Raw genomic sequence first — 23,594 nt, 5'->3', positions numbered from 1 at the left:
ACCAAAGGCAGATGCTCAACCACTGAGCCACCCAGATGCCCCTGTTCTTCATATTCCTTAAGGAAAGCAAAATGTTGATAGAGATATCTCATTAGGGGAAAAAGGAAGCTTCCACTGCCTACTTGAATGCTTGAAGACAAAACACTTGATTTGGAAAAGTTTTGAAAATCCACCTGATGTGGGGAAAGACTGCTGAGGAGATAAGAGGTATTTCAGGACAGAGACAGAGAGACTGGCCGAGAGGCAGTTTATTAGATAATCAAACAAAAGAAGCACAGGCCAATTAATGGACGAGTGTGTATTGAGTTAATCCGTTAAGTGGGATTTCGAGTATATTGGCAATTCTGTTCCCAGGAAGGTAATGAAAAGAGGAAATGAAAAGAAGAAACTTGAGAGAGTTTAGGCGGTGAAAAAGCATAAATGTAGGAACACTATAGGATCTCCATTGTGAACTCTCATCTTCTTTCTAATCTACTTATTTATGGTTTAAATTCTCTATAACTGTATATATATCCATACTTATTAATGTTTTAGATATAATAGTGAAATATTAAGTATGGGTAACAATACTATGGTGTTTTATAAAGAGTGCTTAATGTGAATTATGGTCTTACATTTAACTATTTATCTGCCAAAATAGCCCATAAGGAAACCAAAGCCATACATACCAAATACAGTCCTTCTGAAGTGCTATTTATATATGCCTGTTTATATGGAACACTGAAAAGTTCCAAAGGAATGAGCCCTAGTGGTGGACTTCCAGATAGTGTGTTACCCTTACATCACAAGCAGACTATACCTACTGAACAGCCCTCATCTGGACAGGTACTACTTCTAAAATGGTGTTCTGTCTGACAACCAGTAAATGTAAATTGTGAAGTTCTGGAGCTCCAAGCCCAAACTTTACTCTGGAGTCCTCACTCCAGAGGCTTTGTTCAGAAGGGAACAGCTGAAAGGTTTGAAATAGGCTTATTCTCTGTGAATACACTGTCAGGTTTTTAAAAAATACTTAAGTGTATCTTGGCCATTTAGCTTTTCAAATGCTTCAAACTATATCCATTTGTGAATCTTCTGATACTGTGTACCTGTCTGACCAAGCATTAATAAAGCTTGGCTAGGTAGGAAACTTTGAAACTAAAACTGATTGTTAACAGTCTATAGCCCCAGTGTTATTGCAGGCTCCAAAAGAGACACTCAGTAGCCACTAGCCTTTGTTACGACCTAGCAAGGGATGCTTGGATTTTAGAAGAACAAGCCTGTGTATGAGATTTGATTACTTAGAGTCTCTGGCTGGCATGCCCTACTCTTGCTAGTGAAAGAAACATGTAGGAAATAAAAAGTGCTTTGGCAGCTGGGGTTTCCTCTAAGTTTTGGGCTCATCTGGGGAAGCATACCTCCGAGGAAGGGAGGGCAAGAATATAGAGGGTGCCTGTGAAAAGAAATTGGACAGGAGGAAGTGGCACAGCAGTCATGGCCAGGGTACTTATGAAACTCTCTAAGAATAAGACTTTCACTCATGGCCTGGAAAGAGATCATGCCATAGGGGAAAGAGAAAAAATTGATTAGTAAATATGGTTAGAAATAAAGGGTGACCTATAGTTCAGGAACAAAAGCTGATTTAATTCTGGATGTGGGAATGACAACCTTGATGCCTCTCAAATCCTGAGACCACCTACACAACTTTATAAAATAACCCTATTTATACAGGGGTGTTATTAAGCACATTTAGTCAATCTATAAGGCATGGGTACTAACCAATCAGGGCAGTCATCATAGGTTGTAAGGACTGGAGTAGGATACTAGTGCCTTTTGCAGTGCCTGATGTCAACACTTTGTTGAATTATAAGAAGATGAAGTAATTTAGAGGCTGAGGCTGTGGTTAGGACAGTCTATTTGCTAAACCACTATAGAAGTATTTTTGTTTTGTATTAAAATAATTACTGGTATTGTCAGACCAGTGCATACCAACTATCATCTTTGCTCATACAGAGGTAATACTCCCCTAACTAGAGCAACATCTCATAGAAAACAAAGAGAGAAAGACAGAGAGAGAGAGAGAGAGAGAGAGAGAGAGATCCTATGTGACAGTGGTAGTGTCACTCCTCCTATTATTTTTAAAAATTTTTCCATTAAAATGTACTTTATTTTCAATTAGTAGTTTCAGTCAGTCAATTTACAGCTTAATTGGTATGAGCATGAACAGAGTAAAGGGAAATAACATAGATATATCAAATCTACATATAACCTATTACAATTGTTCTTTTCATAAATAAAACTTTATTATTACAGAAATTTCAAACATATACACAGAATAATAGAGTGTAGTCCGAAGTTCCATCCTTCAGATTAAACAATTACCAATAATTTTCTAATTTAATTTTTATCTATTCTGCACAAACATATATTTTGTTCATAGTCTTTTTCATGTGGGATAGACTTTAGATTTTATATTTGAAGAAACCAAATTCCAAAGCTCAGTGAAGCCATTAAACTTCAATAAAACTGGCCCCTGACAGAAGTAGAACCAGATTCAGAGTCCCCCAACTAGTAATCTAGACTTTATAAATGATAATCTCACAGTAATAATGCCCCTTGAACCAGTCCACAGAGAACCAGCCCACAGGAAAATAATGCCTACCAACAGAGACTCCATAACACAGAGATGCTTTCAAAAAATGGATCAACAAAATCATGTAATGTCCATGCTACAAAGAAATTAGAGACCATCAATTTAATCTCCTGCCTCCTTTTACAGTGAAAGTAACTGAACTTTAAAGTAGCTAAAAACACTCAAGAAAAGACAGCTGAAAAAAAAAAAAGAAAAAAAAAAAGAAAAGACAGCTAGATAATAGCAGAACTGAATCCTTTACCTCATGGTTAGTGGGAATGATGGAGATTCTAATTTCATGACACTTGGCAGTATAATGACCATTTATACCCCTACAGAAAATTCCCATTAAATAGAAATGTCTCTGTAATTGAGTAACATTGCAGTGTATTGGAATTGAAAACCATTTCTCACCTCTAATCTCTTCTTCCCCAGCTTCAAATGAGGACATGTTAAATCCTCCAGTGTAAAAGTTAACTCCTCTACCTGTTTTCTGAATATTCTGTTCACTCATCTGGAACTTGGCTGGCTTTCTTTCTTTCTTTCTTTCTTTCTTTCTTTCTTTCTTTCTTTTCTTTCTTTCTTTCCTTTTTTTCTTTCTTGTTTGCTTAATTTTCCATGTTTTCAACTTTTCTCTTTTTACAGACTTCTCCCTCAAATTTAAACATGCTCTAGCCTTTCCTATTTTTAAAAATAAATATATAAACAAAATAGTCTTGAAATGCCTCAGTTATTTTTCATTTTCACAAAGTCTTTTTTTTCACAAAGTCTTTTTCACATAGTAATCTATATTCTCTTGATATCATTACCTCCTCAGCCCAATGAAATACAGCTTCCTCCTCCATTTTTGTCCTAATACTGGTTACCATTGACCTTTTAATTGATAAAGTCAAGTGAACTTTTAGTTTCTGCTTATTTTGACCTTTCTTCAAACAACCACACATGTTGCTAGAGGCTATTATGATATGTGACAGATATCATACTTACTTGGAAAATATTCATATATTCCTAAACCAATTTACTTGATTCCAGTCTTCCTATACCAACTCTGCCATCAGAGTCATCACTATAAAATATATGTCTGACTGCATTAATATCTTCTCAAAACTCTTTGTTAATCTGTTTTCCAATGACTTACAAAGTAAGTGTTGACTGTGTGCATGGCATTCAAAGGGCTCTCTCATCTGACCCTTTCATGAATACTTTTCTCATGGCCTGCCCCTACCTGACTGACTGAAGGCCCTCTTATGTCAAACTATTTACAGTACTGTGCTATCTGCTTTATGTCTGTGCAACTTGCTCAATCTGCTCTGTCTACCTTGATACCTTCTATTCTCTCCCTGCCTTCCTGAAGAACAGGTATCTGTTATCCCTGTATTTCCTAAAGAAATGGATCTCACGGTGGTCTTAAGTTGCATTTCTTTAATGACTAATGATGTTTAGAATATTTTGATGTGATTATTGCCCACTTGCATATACTCATTGGAGAAATACCTTTGAGATGATTTACCTATTGTTAAATTTGTTGTTGTTCTTGAGTTGTAACAGTTCTATATATAATTTGTATACTAGATCCTAATCAGATATATGATTTATATTTATTCCCATTCTGTGGGCTGTCTTCTAACATTCTTTTTTAAGATGTTATGTATTTATTCATGAGACACACAGAGAGGAAGAGAGGCAGAGACAGAGGAAGAGGGAGAAGCAGCCCCTGCAAGGAGCCTGATGAAGACTTAATCCCAGACCCCAGGATCATGCCCTGAGCCAAAGGTGTCTGCCCAACCACTGAGCCACCCAGACGTCCCAAAGAAGATGTGGTTTATGTTTACAATGGAATATTACTCAGCCATTAGAAACGACAAATACCCACCATTTGCTTCAATGTGGACGGAACTGGAGGGTATTATGTTGAGTGAAATAAGTCAATCGGAGAAGGACAAACTTTCTTGATAGTTTTTGTCTAAAATATACATAAAATAAAATTACCATTTAAAAATTTTAAAGTGAATAAGTTAGTGGCATTTAGTAAATCAATGTTGTGCAATCATCACCCTATATCATTCCAGAAAAATTTCATAACCACAAAGGGAAATCTTATACACATTAAGCATTCAGTCCTAATTTCCCCATTTTTTCAGCTCTGATAACCACTAATCTGCTTTTTAGCTCATGGGATTCATCTATACTGGAATTTCAAATGGCTAGACTCATATATGGAATTTTGTTTCTGGATTCTTTTTTTAAGATTTTATTTATTTATTCATGAGACACACACACACAGAGACAGAAAGAGAGAGAGAGAGGCAGAGACACAGGAAGAGGGAGAAGCAGGCTCCATGCAGGGAGCCCGATGTGGGACTTGATCCTGGGACTCCAGGATTACACCCTGGGCCAAAGACAGGTGCTAAACCACTAAGCCACCTGGGCTGCTCCTGGATTCTTTTAATTAAGGTAATGTTTTCAAGGTTTGCCCATGTTGTAGCATTCTTTTTATGACTGAATAATATTCCTTCATTTTTATTTTTTAGGCACTTGTTTTTTTTTAAGATTTTATTTATTTATTCATGAGAGAGAGAGAGAGAGAGAGAGAGAGAGGCAGAGACACAGGCAGAGGGAGAAGCAGTCTCCATGCAGGGAGCCCGACGTGGGACTCGATCCCGGGTCCCCAGGATCCCGCCTTGCGCTGAAGGCTAAACCGCTAAACCGCTGAGCCACCGGGCCTGCCCTATTCCTTCATTTTTAATCCACTTATCAGCTGATTAGTATTTAGGTTGTTTCCACCCTTTGTTAACTGTGTTATAAACCTTTGTCTACAAGTTTTTATTTGAACACTTGTTTTTTTTCTTCTGTGTACATATCTAGGAGTACAGTTATGAGATAATATGAAAATTATGTTTTTAATTTGTTGAGGAACCATGTACACTGGTTTGTGAAGGCTGCTGTAACAGATCATAAATGGGATGGCTTAATCAACATTTATTGTTTCAAAGTTCTGGAGTCTGGAAATCACAAATAAAGATGTTGGCTTGGATGGTTCATTCTGAGGGCTCTGAGGGAGAATCTTTTCTATGTCTCTCTCCTAGCTTCTGGTGTTTTTCTGGCAATCTTTGGTATTATAAATGCATTACCTCAATTTCTGCCTTATAAAAGACTGCTAAAAGAAATTAAAGAAGACCTGAATAAATACAAACACATTCTCAAAGTGATTCAGTTTGATCTCTGTTTCATTCCCAATAATTTTTTCTACAGAAATGGACAAGTCAGTTTGAAGTCCATATGGAATTGCAAGGAACTATGAATAAACAAAGCATTCTTTGTGAAACTCACATTTCATTAGGGAAATGCAAATCAAAATCACAATTAGATACTACTTCACACCCACTAGAATGGGTCTAATAAAAAACAGGGTAAATCAAATGTTGGTGAGGATGTGGAGAGATTAGAAACCTCATATGCTGCTCATGTGAATATAAAATGGTGCATCCACTGTTGAAAACAGTTTGATATTGTTAGAGGTTATATGTGTACCTCAACAATATATGGTGAAGTTTTAACTTCTATTACTTCATAATGTGACTTTATTTGAGAATAAGATCATTTGCACATACAACTAGTTAAATTAAAATAAGGATATACTGGAGTAGGGTGAACCCCTAATCCAATCTGATTGGAATCCTTATAAAAGAATGCCACATAAAACAGAAACACGGGGAATTAGTCATGTTAACATGAAGGCAGAAATTTCAGTGACAAGTCTTTTTTTTAATAAATTTATTTTTTATTGGTGTTCAATTGCCAACATACAGAATAACACCCAGTGCTCAACCCGTCAAGTGCCCACCTCAGTGCCCATCAACCAGTCACCCCCACCCCCCGCCTTCCTCCCCTTCCATCACCCTTAGTTCATTTCCCAGAGTTAGGAGTCTTCCATGCTCTGTCTCCCCTTCTGATATCTCCCACTCATTTTTCCCCTTTCCCCTTTATTCCCTTTCACTATTTTTTATATTCTCCAAATGAATGAGAACATATAATGTTTGTCCTTCTCCAATTGACTTATTTCACTCAGCATAATACCCTCCAGTTCCATCCATGTCGAAGCAAATGGTGGGTATTTGTCATTTCTCATGGCTGAGTAATATTCCATTGTATACATAAACCACATCTTCTTTATCCGTTCATCTTTCGATGGACACCGAGGCTCCTTCCACAGTTTGGCTATTGTGGACATTGCTGCTAGAAACATTGGGGTGCAGGTGTCCCAGTGTTTCATTGCATCTGTATCTTTGAGGTAAATCTTTTACCTGCTTAGTTTGTTAAATTGATCTCTAGGTATTTTATTCTTTTAGATATTACTGTAAATATAATTGCTTTCTCAATTTTTTCAGATTGTTCATTATAGTTAGTGTATAGAAACAAAACTTAGTTTAGTGCATTAATCTTATCACCTGCAACTGCTAAATCTGTTCATTAACTCTAATAACTTTTTTGTAGATTATTTTAGACTTTCTATACATGGAATCATATTATTTGAAATAGACAATTTTCTTTCTTCATTTCCAGTTTGGATGCATTTTATTCATTTTCCTTTCCTAAGTTCTCTGGCTAGAATGCCCAGTAAATTGTTATATAGAAATGGTGAAAGCAAGTACATTTGTCTTATTCCTGATTTTAGAAAGTAAGCTTTTCAGTTATTCACTATTGAATATGATATTAGCAGTAAGTTTTCATAAATGCTCTTTATTATGTTGAGAAGTTCCTTCTATCCTTAGTTTTGTGAGTGTTTTTTTATCCTGAAAGAGTTTTGTATTTTGTCAAATTATTTTTCACATTAATTGTGATGATCACGTAGTTTTTCCTCTTCATTATATTAATATGGTTTCCTTAAATTAATTGATTTTTTATGTTGAACCACTGTTGCATACCTGCAATAAATCCCATTTGATCATGGAATATAATATCTTTAATATGCTGTTGGATTTGATATTTTGTTGAGGATTATTGCATCTATATTCATAAACTCTATTGGTCTGTAATGTTCTTTCCCTATGAGGTATTTCTATGATTTAGCATCAGGATAATAGTGACTTATAGAATGACTTAGAAAGTCTTCCCTCATTTTCCATTCTTTGGAGTAGTTTGAGAATTGTTAATTCTTAAATGTTTGGTAGAATTCACTTGTTAGGTCATCTGGTCATCTAGGAATTCCCAGGAATTCCTTTGTTGTGTTTTTTTTTTTATTATTTTAATTACTGACTCAATCTCCTTGCTTGCTTTAGGTCTCTTCAAATAGTCTACTTTTTCTTGAGTCAATATAGATTGTTTCTAGGAATTTGCCTATTTCACCAAGGCGATCTAATTTGTTAATGTATAATTGGTCATAGAATTATTTTATTTCTTTAAGCTTATTGGTAATTTCTATTTACTTATTTATAAAAATTTTATTTATTTATTAATGAGAGACACACACACACAGGGAGAGGCAGAGACACAGGCAGAAGGAGAAGCAAGCTCCATGCAGGGAGCCCGACATGGGACTCAATCCCGGGTGTCCAGGATCATGCCCTGGACCAAAGGCAATGCTAAACCACTAAGCCACCCGGGCTTCCCTCCATATTTATTTTTAAAAAATATTTGTAAAATTTATTTATTCATGAGAGGCAGAGACATGGGCAGAGGGAGAAACAGGCTCCCTGCGGGGAGCCCAATGTGGGGCTCCATCCCAGGCCCCCAGGATCATGACCTGAGCCAAAGGCAGATGCTCCACCACTGAGTCACCCAGGTGACCCTCTCCATACTTATTTCTGATATTAGTAATTTAAATCTTTTTTCAAAGAACCAACTATTGGTTTTGTTGATTATCTCCATTCTTTTTCTATTCTTTATGTTGCTTATCTCTATTATACTCTGTAATTTTCCTTCCTTCTTCCAGATTTGGACTTAGCATTTTTTTAGTTCCTTGTTACTTAAGGTATAAAGCTGTGTTGTAGATTTGAGATCTCCCTCCTTCTCCTCCTCTTCCTCCTCCTCTTCCTCCTTCCTCTCCTCCTCCTCCTCTCTTCTTCTTCTTCTTCTTCTTCTTCTTCTTCTTCCTTCTTCCTTCTTCTTCTTCTTCTTCTTCTTCTTCTTCTTCTTCTTCTTCTTCTTCTTCTTCTTCTTCTTCTTCTTCTTCTTCTTCTTCTTCTTCTTCTTCTTCTTCTTCTTCTTCTTCTTCTTCTTCTTCTTCTTCTTCTTCTTCTTCTTCTTCTTCTTCTGTAAGCTCCACACCTAGCATAGAGCCCAATGTGGGGCTTGAACTCACAACCCTGTGATAAATACCTGAGCTGAGATCAAACATTGGATACTTATCAGATTGAGTCACCCAGGCTCCCCAAGATGTTTCTTCTTTTCTTTAGTTGGGCTATCTACAATTATAAGTTTCCCTCTGAGGATGGCTTTCATTGAATTCCATATGTTTTTGATTACTGTGTTTTTGATTTATCCAAAAAAGTTTCTGTTTTTTAATATATATTTTATTTATTTCAGAAAGAGAGAGAGAGAGAGAGCACAGGATGAGCAAGGGGAGGGGCAGAGGGAGAAGCAGATACCCCATTGAGCAGGAAGCCTGATGTGGGTCTTGATCCCAGGACCCCTGGGATCATGACTTGAGCCAAAGGCAGATGTCTAACTGACTAAGCCAATCAGGCACCCCATCCAAAGTAGTTTCTAATTACACTTGTGATTTCTTCTTTGAGCTGGCAGTTGTTTGAGAGTGCATTTGATTTCTACTTGTGAATTTTCCAGCTATTTTTTGTTATTGATTTCTATTTTTAATTCATTGTGATTGGAATAGATACATTTCATGATTTCAATTTTTAAAAAATATTGAAAATTGGAGCTTAAGAAAATAGTGGAACAGGAGTCCCTAAGCTCACCCCATCCCATGTTTATAACTAGATGTCTCTCACGTGCATGTAAATAAACCATAGAGAGCAACTGGAAGACTGGAAGAACAATCTTCATAACTAAATGTAGAGAGGAAACCACATTGGAGAGGCTACTAAGGGCAGAAAAGTGATCAGAGCTGCCCACAGGAGGGAGGGGGCTGCAAGTGTGCAGAGGAGAAAGAACTTGGGAGTCCACATAGTGAAGATGAATCCCCATAACCTCTGCCTTTGAACACTATGACTTTATATAATCAGCAGAACTTGGAATCTGGAGCTTTAAAAGCCAATTGACTCAGCAAGGGGTGGTAGTGATAGCTCAGACTCTGCTCTTAAGGAGACAGCAGCCTGCAGAGACAATATAGAACTAACAGTTTGCACAACTCTTGGGTAAAATTGGAGCAAGATTTATTTATTCTGATTTTGGAGCATGTAGGAGGAATTCTCTGGGAATGAAGGAGCTGGAAGGAACAGTTTTCCTCCCCCCACCTACCCCAGAATAAACACAGTGAGGCAGCTGCTGCACAGACACTTGATACCTAACCTGCTAACAGTGCAACTTTTCTCGTGCATTCTCTTCAGGACTCAACCACCCCAAGCCAGCTGGCCTTGGCCCTAAGCTTAGAGCAAATTTTGCTAAAACCTCTGCACTGCTCCCCCAGATCTCCTGAGGTCAGGCCCCCTCAGAGCTGGGATGCCTGTGTCTCACTAATACCACAGAGAGCAAGCACAGCCCACAACAGGCAGAGAGTCAATGCAGATGTCTGAAGTGAAAAAAAGTGATTCAGCTACAATGGCAGAATGCAAGCAACGCACACAGGAACTCTCCTGAAGTGCCAGGTTCTGGTGAACAGGAAACAATGCACTACAGGACACTCCAGGGCCTCTTCATAAAGTCACTACTTTCAAGAGCAGACATAGCAGACTTTCCTAACACACAGGAACAGACACAGAGAGGTAGATAAAATGAAGAGACAGAGGAATATATCACAAATGAAAGGACAGGATAAAATCACAGCAAGAGATCTAAGCTAAACAAAAATAAGTAATATGTGGGCACCTGGGTGGCTCAGTTGATTAAGCATCTGCTTTCAGCTCGGGTCATGATCCCAGGATCCTGGAATTTAGTCCTACATCAGGCTCCCTGCTCCATGAGGAGCCTGCTTCTCTCTCCCCTTCTGCCTGCCACTCCCCCGCTTGTGCTTTCTCTCTCTCTGTCAAATAAATAAATAATAAATAAATAAATAAATAAATAAATAAATAAATAAATAAAATCTTTTAAAAACAGAGATAAGTAATGTGCCTGTTAGAGAATTTAAAGTAGTTCAGTAATTCTGGAATTTAGAAAGGGTGGAAGATATCAGTGAGACCTTTGACAAAGAGATAAAAAAATTACTTATAAAAGATTAAGAACTCAATAAATGAAATTAAAAATAAAATGAATGGAATAGATAGTAAACTGCAGGAGGCAGAGGAACATATCAGTGGCCTGAGGAATAGAGTAATAGAAAGCAATCAAGCTTAACAGGTGAGAGACAAACAAATATTACATAATGAGAATAGATTTAGAGAAATCATTGACACCATTAAGCACAATAATATTCACATTTTATAGATCCAAGAAGGAATATACAGGAAGTGGGAGAGAGAAAATGTATTTGAAAAAAGAATAGCTGAAAACGTCCGGTATTTGAGGAAGGAAACAGAGAACCAGAATCAGGAGATGTAGAGTTTCCTCCAATAACCCAACCCAAGGATGTCCATACTAAGACACATAGTAATTAAAATGTTAAAATAAAGTGAAAAAGAATTTTAAAGTTTGCAATACAAAAGAATGGAGTTGAATACAAATGAAACCCCTTATGGCTATTAGCTGATTTTTTGAGGATAAATTTCGCAGGCCAGAAGAAAGTGGCATTATATAGGCAAAGTGCTGAAAGAGAAAAATATATGGCCAAGGATATCCTATCCATCAAGGCTATCATTCAGAATGGAAAGAGAGATAGTTTCAAGACAAACAGAAGTTAAGAGAATTCATGACCACTAAACCACTCATATAAGAAATGTTAAGGGGAGCCTTGTGAGTGTAAAGCAAAGATCATAACTAAGAGTAAGTGTTGTTCCAACCAGTACCCTTATATTATGAGTCCTCCTTGCTATCTCCAAAGCTGTAAAAGATGCAGTGGACCAAAGTCTGAGATCCTGCTTCTGGTGGCTGGCATTCTTATTGTCTTTGTCTTCCTCCATGCAGTAGAAATTTTCACTTGAGATTGGTAGTCAGATCTTCCTCTTGACATAAACCACTAAGTTACTGGAAATTTGTTAAAGCAGCAACAGGAAACAGATACTATAACAATAATAATACTGATAGTAATTAACATTTATTGAATGATTGTTATGAGCCAAAAACCATTTAAGATTAAATGAAGAATGGGGTGTCTGAGTGGTTCAATTGGTTAAGCATCTGCCTTTGTCTCAGGTAATGATCTCAGGGTCCTGGGACCAAGCCTTTAGCAGAGTTCCTGCAGGGAGTCTGCTGCTCCCTCTTCCTCTGCCGCTCTCCCAGGTCATGCTCTCTTCTCTTCTCTCTCTCTCTCTCTCTCTCTCTCTCAAATAAACAAAATCTTTGAAAAAAAAGATTAAATGAGGAATAATAAATAATGATGACATTGATAAAAATCATAATACTTAATTTTCATTGAGTCCTTGATATATGCCAATCATTATTCTAAGATTTACACGTGGTTTATTTCACATGGGTGGTTCAGTGGATGAGCATCTGCCTTCAGCTTCTTATCATAAGCCAGTGAGATTGTTGTTGTTGTCACCATTTTGTACACAAGGAAAATGAATCAAAATTTCAAAATTTGCTCGATTACCAACTATTATGATACATAGATGAAATTAGATCCAAAATAGTCTTACTGTAGAACTTATATTTTTAACCTAAGTATTTTTTAATTTTTAATAAGTTGGGTTTCTCATTTATTACAAGGTGCAAGGTTTGTTTTTTGTTTTTTTGTTTTTTTTGTTTTGTTTGTTTGTTTGTTTGTCAGACAGGGAATCTCTTTCTACTCCAGGCAGAAATTGCCCAAGGTGGAGGAAGGGGAGAGAAGAGAAGGAAGGAGTGAAGGTCAGAGCAGGAAGCATGTGGTATCTATACCTAATAGTAACTCATGTGACCTTTTAAATTCTTATCCCAATGGCTAGTGTGGTATCAGTCACACAATGAATACTCCATCAGAAAAAATTATTATTATTAACATCAATGCAGTATATACTACATGATAGTTACTATGCTAAATTCTTGACATGTATCAAATCAATTCACACCTCTTATAATCCTTGTTTTATCTATGAAGGATGGAGCCACAGAGCAATAAAGTGACTTGTCCACATTTACATCTAAAAGCCAAAGCTGGCATTCAAATCCAGACCAGTGGAAACTCAAGTCTGTGCTCAAGGGTCAGCCCGGGTGGCTCAGTGGTTTAACATCCCTTCAGCCCAGGGCATGATCCTGGAGACCCAGGATGGAGTCCCATGTCGGGCTCCCTGCATGGGGCCTGCTTCTCTCTCTGCCTCTCTCTCTCTCTCTGTGTGTGTGTGTCTCTTGTGAATAAATAAATAAGATCTTTTTTAAAAAGTCTGTGCTCAAGAACTCCTGATTGGTTGATGGTTACTCTATCACTTGAATTTAAGCATAGTGAAGGTGGAATGGCAGTGCACACAAATAACCTTGTAATGCTGGATTGGAAATCTGTTGTGGTCATTTTGTTGCTGCTACTGCCATCCTGTATGACCCAAGAGCAATTGTTTAACCATTCTGCTTAGAGGTTAGCCAACTCTGTAATGCAAACAGTTCTTTATGTCCTCCTTGTGCTATGGTTATAGGGAGAACAGGAAAATAATTTAGGAGGATAAATGCCATGATATTGAAAAGAAAAATACTAGATAGATAATTCAAGGAAAGGCTAAACTTATAGGGTTTTATGGCTTTTTAAAAAAGATTTATTTATTTATTTATTTATTTATTTATTTATTTATTTATGAAAGAGAGAGAAAGTGTGCATGTGTGGGGGTGGAGGGGCAGAAGGAGAGGGAGAAAGTGATAATTTTAAGCAGGTTCCACATTTAGTGTGGAGCCTGACATAGGGCTCGATCTCATGATCCTGAGATCATGACCTGAGCCAAACCTAAGTCTGATGTTTAACCAACTGACCCTCAGGCACTCCAGGGTTTTAGTTTATTGTGTAATTTATTTGTATCCAGAGTGATCCTTTCCAAACACATTCTCATTAAGAAACAAGTTTTCCTGCTTAAAGTGGTTCTATTTTAGTGGAAGACACTGTCATGTCTTGAATAATGCAAAATAATAATTTCTGTTATCAGAAAGGAGCTGGTAGACAAATGCAGGGCCTATTTGTATTTTTTTCACTCTCAGCTGCCAAAATTTGTTTTTAACTAATCAAGATGTATTCCTAAATCTCACTGATTTATCAGCTTTTGTGAACAAAACCACAATGCTTATAATATCTCATCAAGTTAATATCAACTTCTGGAAATCAGCCTTGGGGCCCAAGCAAAGATATCCCTCAAAAACACTCTGCAATGATAAGTGTCTTTGGAGGATGCTAATGTGTATTTCAGGAGATAGGAATCCTATATTGGGCCTGCTAAAGACTCACAAGATATCCTTAGGTAAATCTTATCTCTTTTGTTCCTCCCCCTTAATTTACCTATGCAATGGACATAATGAAAACTTCCATTGGGTACCATCTGAACTTCTATAAGGCCAATGGGGCAATCATCAAAGAAACATATTGCTGATTAAGTCACTCACTTAATAAATATTTATTAAGGAACTACTTTGTGTCTGGTACTGCTCTTGGTGTTGGAGCTATAGCAGTGAATAAGTCAGACAAAACTTCTGATCTCATAAATACTATAAAGAAAAATAATATATTAAGAAGATGGTAGGGCACCTGGGTGGTTCAGTGGATGAGCATCTGCCTTCAGCTCAGGTCATGATCCCAGAGTCCTGGGATTGAGTTCTGCAGCAGGCTCTCTGCAGGGAGCCTGCTATTCCCTCTGCCTATGTCTCTCCTCCTCTCTGTGTTTCTCATGAATAAATAAATAAAATATTTTTTAAAAAGAAGATGAAGTATGGTTGGAGAAGGCTTAATGTTTTATATAGGATGGCTGGGGAAAGCCTGTTTGAGGAGAACATATTTAAGCAGACAGATGAATAAAGTGAGGAAGTGATATCTGGGAGAAAATTATGCCATGCAGAGACAATGGTACTTAAAAGACCCTGCAGTGGTGCCATATACAGGATGTTCAACAAACAGCCAAAGAGGACAGAGTGATTGGTATAGAGTGAGTAAGGTCAGGGAAAAGGTAAGATGTCAGGCGAGAGAGGTTTCCAGGTTTCCATGCAGATACCTACAGGTAATGGTAAAGGGTTCAGATTTAATTCTTTTTTTTTAATGTTGATAGTGGCTTTATTCATCACCTCCAGTAATTGTGAACAACCCAAATGTCTTTCAATGTGTGAATTTTAGAATAGTGATACAAGGACTTAATGGACCAACAACTGACAAGAACCGTGAATTTGAGCACATCCAGTAATATTATGCTCAGTAGCATACTGTCTAGAACGTTCAGAAAAAGCAAAAACACAGAACAGAAATCTAATCAGGAATTGCCAGGAGTGGGAGCTGATTTTATAATCCTGAGGAAACTTTTAAGGTGGGGATAACATTTAACTAAACCACACAGATGTCACAGAACTACACTCTAATTATGAATCTCACCTAATGTGAATTGTTAATAAAAGCAGCTTCAAAAAGTCCACAGGGGCCATCTTTCATATTTGCAGATTTTTTTTTCAAATTTGCAAATTTGATAACCCAATGTTTAAGGGAGCTTATAGAGAAACGGACACTCTTGTACAAGAGCATAAACTGGCTCAAACCCCACAGAAGGCCGTTTGGCACAATCTACTAAAATTAAATTGCAGAAACTTACTCAGCCAAAAATAATTCTTACCTGATACTCATCTGTGTGCAGACTTGAGCTTATTTACTACTTTGTATATACTTACAAATGATGTAAACCCAAATACCATATAACGGCACACTAGCCTCTACATCAATGAAGATGGACTTCATGGAAGGACCAGAACACATTGTTATCTGTGTAACAGTATATACAGTATACAAGGTTTTTGGCTTTAAAAAATGGTGAATCATTATACTCATTTGCTGTGTACACTTCAAAAAAACTAGATACACAAGACTAATGGCAATGATTATGGGGGAAGGACTTAGAGTTGGGCCAATGGGGGAGAAATGGAAGTCTGTGGCCTAAAGAGCAGGGCGGTTTCCTGTCCTCATAGTCCAGTATTATCTGGTTCAACGATGACCTGAGAAAAAATGCAGGTGGGTGCTGGGTGACAAGCCAGACACTAAGGGAGCTAAATGCTAGTCCAAAGCCGACAAAAAGAAGGTTCCACTACAGCTGGTACCACCCATTCAGCTCCCACTCCTCTTAGCAGAGGCTAAGATCCCACAAGCTGGCCGAGTCAAACCACACTTCCAGGCAGATAAAAATTTAAAAAGACACAAAAGAAATGGATCAGTTGTTTAATTAGGTTCTTTTGTAAGAAATTTAGAACACCAATTTGTGAGGGTAAACTCCATTTGTGAGAGAAAACACAGAGTGGAGGTAGCCCTGAAGCTGAGGAACAGCTTTGATTTTTGGCAGAATTTGCGAGTCCACAGCTTTCTGATCAACCTTACGCTGCTCTGTAATCTCGTATTTCTCCTTCTCTGTGTCAAAAATCTCTCCTTCCTGGTGTCTGGGTTTACGCAGCTTCTTCTTCTTGAAATAAGCATCAGTGAGATGTTTGGGGATTTTCACACTGCTTATATCAATTTTGGTGGAAGTGGCAATGACAAATTTCTGGTGTGTTCTACGCAGAGGAACTCACTTGGTTGAGGGCCAGAGGTCCAGTCACAAGTACCAAGCCACTGCTCAGTTGCTTCAGGTAAACTACCCTCTTGCCTCTGTGGCGCCCAGTGAGGATGATCAAAATGGTCCCAGGAGTGACGGTAGCTCGCAACTTTTTCACATACTGACTGAAAGGTTTTTTGCCATGGCTCAACAGCTTGCGAGGCACATCTTCAGTAGGATAATAACTAGGCATTTTGTGAAATTTAACCACTCGGGTACCACCATTCTTGTCACCACCAACTGGTTTTGTAACGGTAGCAAGAACCTTCTCCATCTTTTTCTTTTCAATCCTGGATTTAGCTGCCGAATACTTCCTCTTGTACATGGCTTTTATGGAATACATAGCCGATCAGGAATATCTGCCAATTCCTCTGACTAGGACAGGGTTTCGGCTGCAGTGGGGCTTCCCCTTCTTTGGCGTTTTAGCCTTTAGATTACCCTTCTTTGCCTTGCCACCAGCATTAACCTTCTTGGCTTTAGGTTTCTTCTCCTTAGTATCCGGCTTCTCGGCTTTTTCGCCCGTCATCTTGCAAGATGGAAAAATCAGATTTAATTCTGAGGGAGATGGGAACCACTAGAGATTTATCAACAAAGGAGTGATATGATCTATAATTTTAAAAGATCACTCTAGTGGTTATATGGGGAATAGACTTAGGGTAATAAGAGACAGAGATGAATTATGGGTCAATTTCTATAGTCTAGGAAATGATGATTTGGTCTTATGGTGGTAGAAGTGGAATTGGAGAAAAGTGTCATGATCCAGAATATATTTTGAATAAATAGTTGACAGGATTTGCTGATGTATTGGATGTAGTGTATAAGAGAGATATTACAATTTCTGGTCTGCAGTTGTATGAATTATGTTGCTAAATGAAGAAATGTCAACCTTACTAGAAGTCAAATGAATAGAAATTAAATAAGTATTTTGGACTATCAAATTAGCCAAGAAAAATTTAACCATTATAACCAAATGAGTGTTCTGTTCTCATGGGGACTATGGTCCTTAGGCCTCTGGTATGAAGGACATTTGTGACTGTGCCCATAAGTTGACCACCTGCCTTCTGGTGTGTACACTGCCAGTGTGAATTGAGAGGTCCTCGAGCCTAGGGTCTAGTCTAGGCTTTCTTAATGAGCCAATGAACTAGTCTCTGTCTCTGACCTTTAGTCTCTCCATATGATAAGTAAGAAGCTTAGGGTAAGTAACTTAGCAGCCCTGACATTCTGTGATACTTTCCAATTAAAATATGCTTAGAAAATTTAAGAAGCATTCTACAGCATAGAACCAATTCCTCCAAGATATGATGATACTAGCAAATGCCAGGAATAATACATTTGCTGCCTACTGAACAGAAAAATCCAGAAGCTTCCATTTTCTCTTGGGAAATGCAAATATTAAGGTCTTACTGGAAAACACAATGGCTTTGGAATTGAGACAGACATGGAATCTAATCTCATCTACCATGCCACTTCATTTCTCTGAAACTGTTTATTCATCTGTAAAATGGAAGTGATACTAATCTCAACATTGCAAGACTCTAATGTATGTAAACCACGGAGCACATTGCCTGACCCATAGTGGATCAAAATGGTATTTTCTTTTCTTCCCCTTGTCTTCCTTCTCTCTACTATATTCATTCTCTTCCTAGCACCCAATATAATGCCTAGTGCATGTTAGAGATAGCTGAGGTGGTAGACTAGTAAAAATACATACTACTACCAAAGTTCATATCAGACACTTCTGGAGACTTTGTAAAAACTGATCTCACTTTCCGACCTTCCCCACTGATAGAAATCACATAAGTCTGGACATTAGACCAAACAATAAGAAATCAAAAACTTGAGAAAATAGAGTACTGGCCTAGGAACCACTTGTATCCCTTCAGATTTATAAGATTTGTTTCATCTCCTTAGTGGGAAGATATTTAAATTCAACTAATCAAGTTTAATAGCATAAGGGTAGCCTCAAAAAACATACCAATCTTGCTGGTTCACATTGCCAGTTTTTCAGTCTGGCTCAGAGAAAGGTACTGAGAGCCCTTCAATTCTAGTCACTGGCTAGAATTGCATTTTTATGACTTTTTTTATCATTATAGTCTCAGATTGGAATAGGACTGAAGACAGATGTGTACATTATCAGAACTAGAAGGTATTACAGAGATTTGTTGGATCAACACCTAAAATTCTCCTTGCTCATCTCAATGAAACAAACAAGGAAGCTGACAAAGATAATTGTCCAAAGTTACTTCATAGGAATAGAACTGAGATTAGAACACAGCTCACTAAGATTCTCAGTCCAGGGTGGTTTCAACTTCCCTTCTTCCGAGGTCATCTAAGCTATCTCTCAGTGAGAAATAAGTGTGGATATTTCCAGAGCCAGAGACATGAATTATTAATTGTTACTGGCCTTTTTGGATGTCATTTCAGCACATTTTCAGCTAATAGTGACCAACAACTCAGTAGCATTTCTTAAAATATTCTACAAAAGAACTCATAAAGCTAAAGTCAAGCTCCTCCAATTTAAAAAAATGCTCCTTTGAAGGGCAAGAAAATCAGCACTAAAAAATCGACTTACTCAAGATCATATTGCTATTCAGCAAAGCTAAAAATTGAACCAAAGTCATCTAATTCCAAATTCAGTGTTATTTCTACCCCACTGGGCTACAAATCAACATTATTTGATAAATTTTTACTGATAATCAAGTATTTTTTAAAGAATACATGCTCATGTGTATACATGGATACACACACCATACCTGTGTCTGCTCTTTGAATATGGAAAACAATACAATGGGTTTGACTTGTATTTCCCTGATGGCAAGTGATGCGGAGCATTTTCTCAAGTGCTAGTGGCCATGTCTATGTTTTACTCTGTGAAATTTCTGTTCATGTCTGTTGCCCATTTCATGATTGGATTGTTTGTTTCTTTCCTGTTGAGTTTAATAAATTCTTTATAGATCTTGGATACTAGCCCTTTATCTGATATGTCATTTGTAAATATGTTCTCCCATTCTGTATGTTATCATTTAGTTTTGTTGACTGTTTCTTTTGCTGTGAAGAAGATTTTTATCTTGATTAAGTCTTTTGGGTTTTCTATGTACAGTACCATGTCATCTGGAAAGAGGGGATTTTGACGTCTTCTTGGCCAATCTGAATGCCTTTTTATTTCTTTTTGTTGTCGACTGCTGAAGCTAGGACTTCTAGTAATATGTTGAATAGCAGTGGTGAGAGTGAACATCCCTGTTGTGTTCCTGATCTTAGGGGAAAGGCTCCCAGTGTTTCCGCATTGAGGATGATATTGGCTGTGGGCTTTTTGTAGATGGCTTTTTGCTGAGGAGTGTTCCCTCTATCCCTACACTCTGAAGAGTTTTGATCAGGAATGGATGCTGTATTTTGTCAAATGCTTTCTCTGCATCTATGGAGAGGATCATATGGTTCTTGTTTTTCTCTTGTTGGTATGATCTATCACGTTGATTTTTGTTATGAGTGTTGAACCAGCCTTGTATCCTGGGGATAAATCCCACTTGGTCATGGTTAATCATCTTCTTAATGTACTATTGGATCCTATTGGCTAGTATCTTGTTGAGAATTTTTGCATTTGTGTTTATCAGGGAGATTGGTGTATAATTCTCCTTTTTGGAGGCGTTTTTGTCTGGTTTTGGAATTAAGGGGATGCTGGCTTCATAAAACGAGTTTGGAAGTTTTAAGTCCTTTTTATCTTTCGAAACAGCTTTAGTAGAATAGGTATTGTTTCTTCTTTAAAAGTTTGATAGAAATCCCCTGGAAGCCATCTGGCCCTGGACTTTTGTGCCTTGGGAAGTTTTTGGTGACTGCTTCAATTTCCTCCCTGATTAATGGCCTATTTAGGTTTTTTCTCCCCATATAAGTTAGGGATCTCTTGTCTCTTGCTGCTTTAAGGATTTTCTCTTTATCATTGGAATTTGCAATTTTACTATTAAATGTCAAGCTGTTGAAGGGTTTTTGTTGATTTTAGGGGGGTCGCTCTATCTCCTGGGTCTGAATGCATGTTTCCCTCCCCAAATTAGGGAAGTTCTTAGCTGTAATTTGTTCAAATATGCTTTCTGGTCCTCTGTTCCTTTCAGCACCATCTGGAACCCAAATTAAACATAGATATTTCCTTCTGAGACTGTCATTTATTTCCCTTAGCCATTCTTCATGGTCTTTTAATTATTTTTCTCCTTTTTCCTCAGCTTCCTTCCTTGCCATCAATTTGTCTTCTATGTCACTCACTCTTTCTTCTACCTCATTAACCCTCATCATTAGGACCTCCAGTTTTGTTGCATTTCCTTTAAATGATTTTTAATTTTGGCCTGATTAGGTCTAAATTCTGCAGTCATGAAGTCTCTTGAATCCTTTATGATTTTTTCCAGAGCACCAGTAGCTTTATAATTTTGCTTCTGAATTGGTTTTCTGGCATCGAATTGTAATAGAAATTCTGTAACTCTGTAGCAGGGAGTACTGTTTCTGATTCTTTTGTGGTGAGTTCTTCTTTCTAGTCATTTTGCTTAGTGCAGAGTGGCTGTATGAGCGGGCTGAGTCAATAATATCAACCATGAGCTAAGTAAATTTCACTCTAGATGATTCTGAGTGGTTCTAGAGGGTGATCCTCTTGTTTCTGAGTATATTAAGTTCTGTATGTTAGAAGATGCTCAGTCCCAAATTTATATAAACCAGAAATACTTGTAGAAGGCCCTAACCTTGACCATCAAAACAGAAATGAGATAAAAGAGGTGGGCAGAATGGGAATGAGGAATCTCAGAGAATGAACCAGCATGGAACCCAGAATGGCTCTGAGTTTATGCTGATCATGTTTTAGAAGGTATTAACTTCTGCCATTGTAGAACAAAATGAGGCAGAAAACACAAAACAAAAAAATCATATCTTGTATATCTCGCAAAATTGAGTATGTTGAAGGGAATCTAGAAGTGGAAAATATATCTAGGACCTGTAATGGTAGAAATATGAAAATAAAAATGGAAGAATCTTAAAAATGAAGAGGTAGTAAAATATTGTAGCTAAGTTGGGAAAGGAGAAAAATACTGGAAATTTACAGTCTGATATAAAAATGAGTTGTTCTTGAAAAATGAAGAAAAAATATATATAGAAAAAAATAGGAGGGGTACCCTCTGTTTCTATATACTGTAAATCCCTTGACTTCCCCTGGAGCTTTCCAGGGCTGCTTGGTCAAGAACCTGCTTTCCCTGTCTTCCAGCTGGTCTTCTGGGGGAGGGCCCTGCTGTGCTGATTCTGAGGTGTGTGCACCTGGAGGAACTGCCAGGCCACCTGCCAGGTGCTGGGCTCAGTGGGAAACAAACATTTACCCGGTGAGGCCTCTGTTCCCTGGTGGCCACACCCGTCCCAGGCACAGGGTGATACAAGGAGGAACAACACCACTGGCGGTGGCCAGGTCTCCAGCTCTAGAGTCAACTCCCTGCGGTAACTACTGCAGACACCCAGTCTGCACTGGCCTAGATGCTCCTTGGGTGGCACGGGGACGCTGACCTGCACTGCTTGGGGGGCGCCGGGTGGCAGGAAAGTCCTCACTGTCCTGTGCCCTCCCCACCTCTGCCTGTCCAGGGGGGAGTACAGGATCTCTGGCTTTGTCCACCCAGTGCCCTGGGATCCGGGGCCTGTGCTGCTGGAATCACGCTCCTGGGGCCTTGGCTCATGAAGGCAGCAGTGTGCAGACCCCTCCATCTGGAGCCACCGCCTTACCGACAGGCTTCTCCCTGATGCCCCGCCGGGTGCACACTCCAGCCCTTTACCAAGATTGGCCCGCAGTTTGTGGGGCACTTTACCCGGTGCGTACTTCCTCTATTTAGTAACTCTGGGAAACTGGAGCCTCCAATGCCCTTCCTGCAGTTCTGCTCCATTTCCCTGCTAAGCATTTTTCTGTCCTGGAAGAATCTGGTGCGGATTTTTTAAAGTTCCTGCTTCTCCAGGGCTGGGTTTTCTTATCCTGAGGCTCCCTCCACCCGGCTTTAGCTGGCTCCTCATGGGGCCCCTCCCCCACTTGATTCTTTTTTTATTCCCCCCCCTTTCCTACCTTGTTAGAAATGAAAACCCTTCTCTCTGTAGTACTCTGGCTGTTCTCTCTTTAAATCTCAGGTCAGAGATCCCTGGGTGGCTCAGCGGTTTGGCGCCTGCCTTTGGCCAAGGGCGAGATCCTGGAGTTCTGGGATCGAGTCCCATGTTGGGCTCCCGGCATGGAGCCTGCTTCTCGCTCTGCCTGTGTCTCTGCCTTTCTCTCTCTCTCTGTCTATCATGAATGAATGAATAAATAAATAAATCTTAAAAAAAATCTCAGGTCAAATTTGTAGGTTTTCAGGATGGTTTGAAAGTAATCTAGGTAAGTTGGTGGGGCCAGGTGAGTTGGGGATCCCTAATCCTCTGCCATCTTCTCCAGCCTCTCTTATTATGTTCTTTATTCTTTCTTCCTCTCCTTTGAGGACTCCTGCTACCAAGAGTGAGTCTAGAGCAAGCTAGGTCTTGCATGCTCATTGCATATTATCAGTGTTGGAAGGCTCTTAAAGATCATGGAGTCTAATCTCCTTTGTGCAGCCAGGGAGAAACTGAAGCCAAAGAAAGGATAAAAGATCTTAATCTGTCTGGGGAATGATGAAGGTAAAATAAGAACTCAAATTTCCAGGATGCTCTCTCAATGATAGCATTGTAGCCAATAAGATAGCATGATCAATGTGGTCATTCTGATAATATGGAAATGATCATCATGAGTTGATAATATTTTGACACCTTTGTGTAATTCTTAGAAACTCCCAGGGAGACTCTTTGATGTAACCTTCTAAACTGCGAACTATGAGGAATTCAGTGGGAATTTCATGTGGAATAGGGTTGTCTTTTATGGGGTCTGTCTTAGGGAGGTAGTTGTGGCAGAGTGGGAAATGCTTGTGCCTCAGAGTCAGACAGACTTGGGCTGGAATTCAAGCACAGCACTTACTGCTGTATCGAGATAGAAAGCATTAAATATGCTTGAGCTTTTTTGTGAAATAAAAGTTATAAAGAACATAAGC

General features: G+C 38.5%; 1 pseudogene; it reads right to left on the bottom strand.

Annotated features, from left to right (window-relative positions):
* Positions 1 to 16,160: 16,160 nt before the first annotated feature.
* LOC140628239 (large ribosomal subunit protein eL6 pseudogene) lies at positions 16,161 to 17,081 on the bottom strand (annotated as a pseudogene).
* Between the last annotated feature and the right edge of the window lie 6,513 nt (positions 17,082 to 23,594).

Source organism: Canis lupus, chromosome X (genome assembly GCF_048164855.1).
Source record: "Canis lupus baileyi chromosome X, mCanLup2.hap1, whole genome shotgun sequence".
Lineage (NCBI taxonomy): Eukaryota > Metazoa > Chordata > Mammalia > Carnivora > Canidae > Canis > Canis lupus.
Note: the sequence above shows the minus strand (reverse complement) of the source record. Positions and strands in the feature narration are given on the sequence as shown.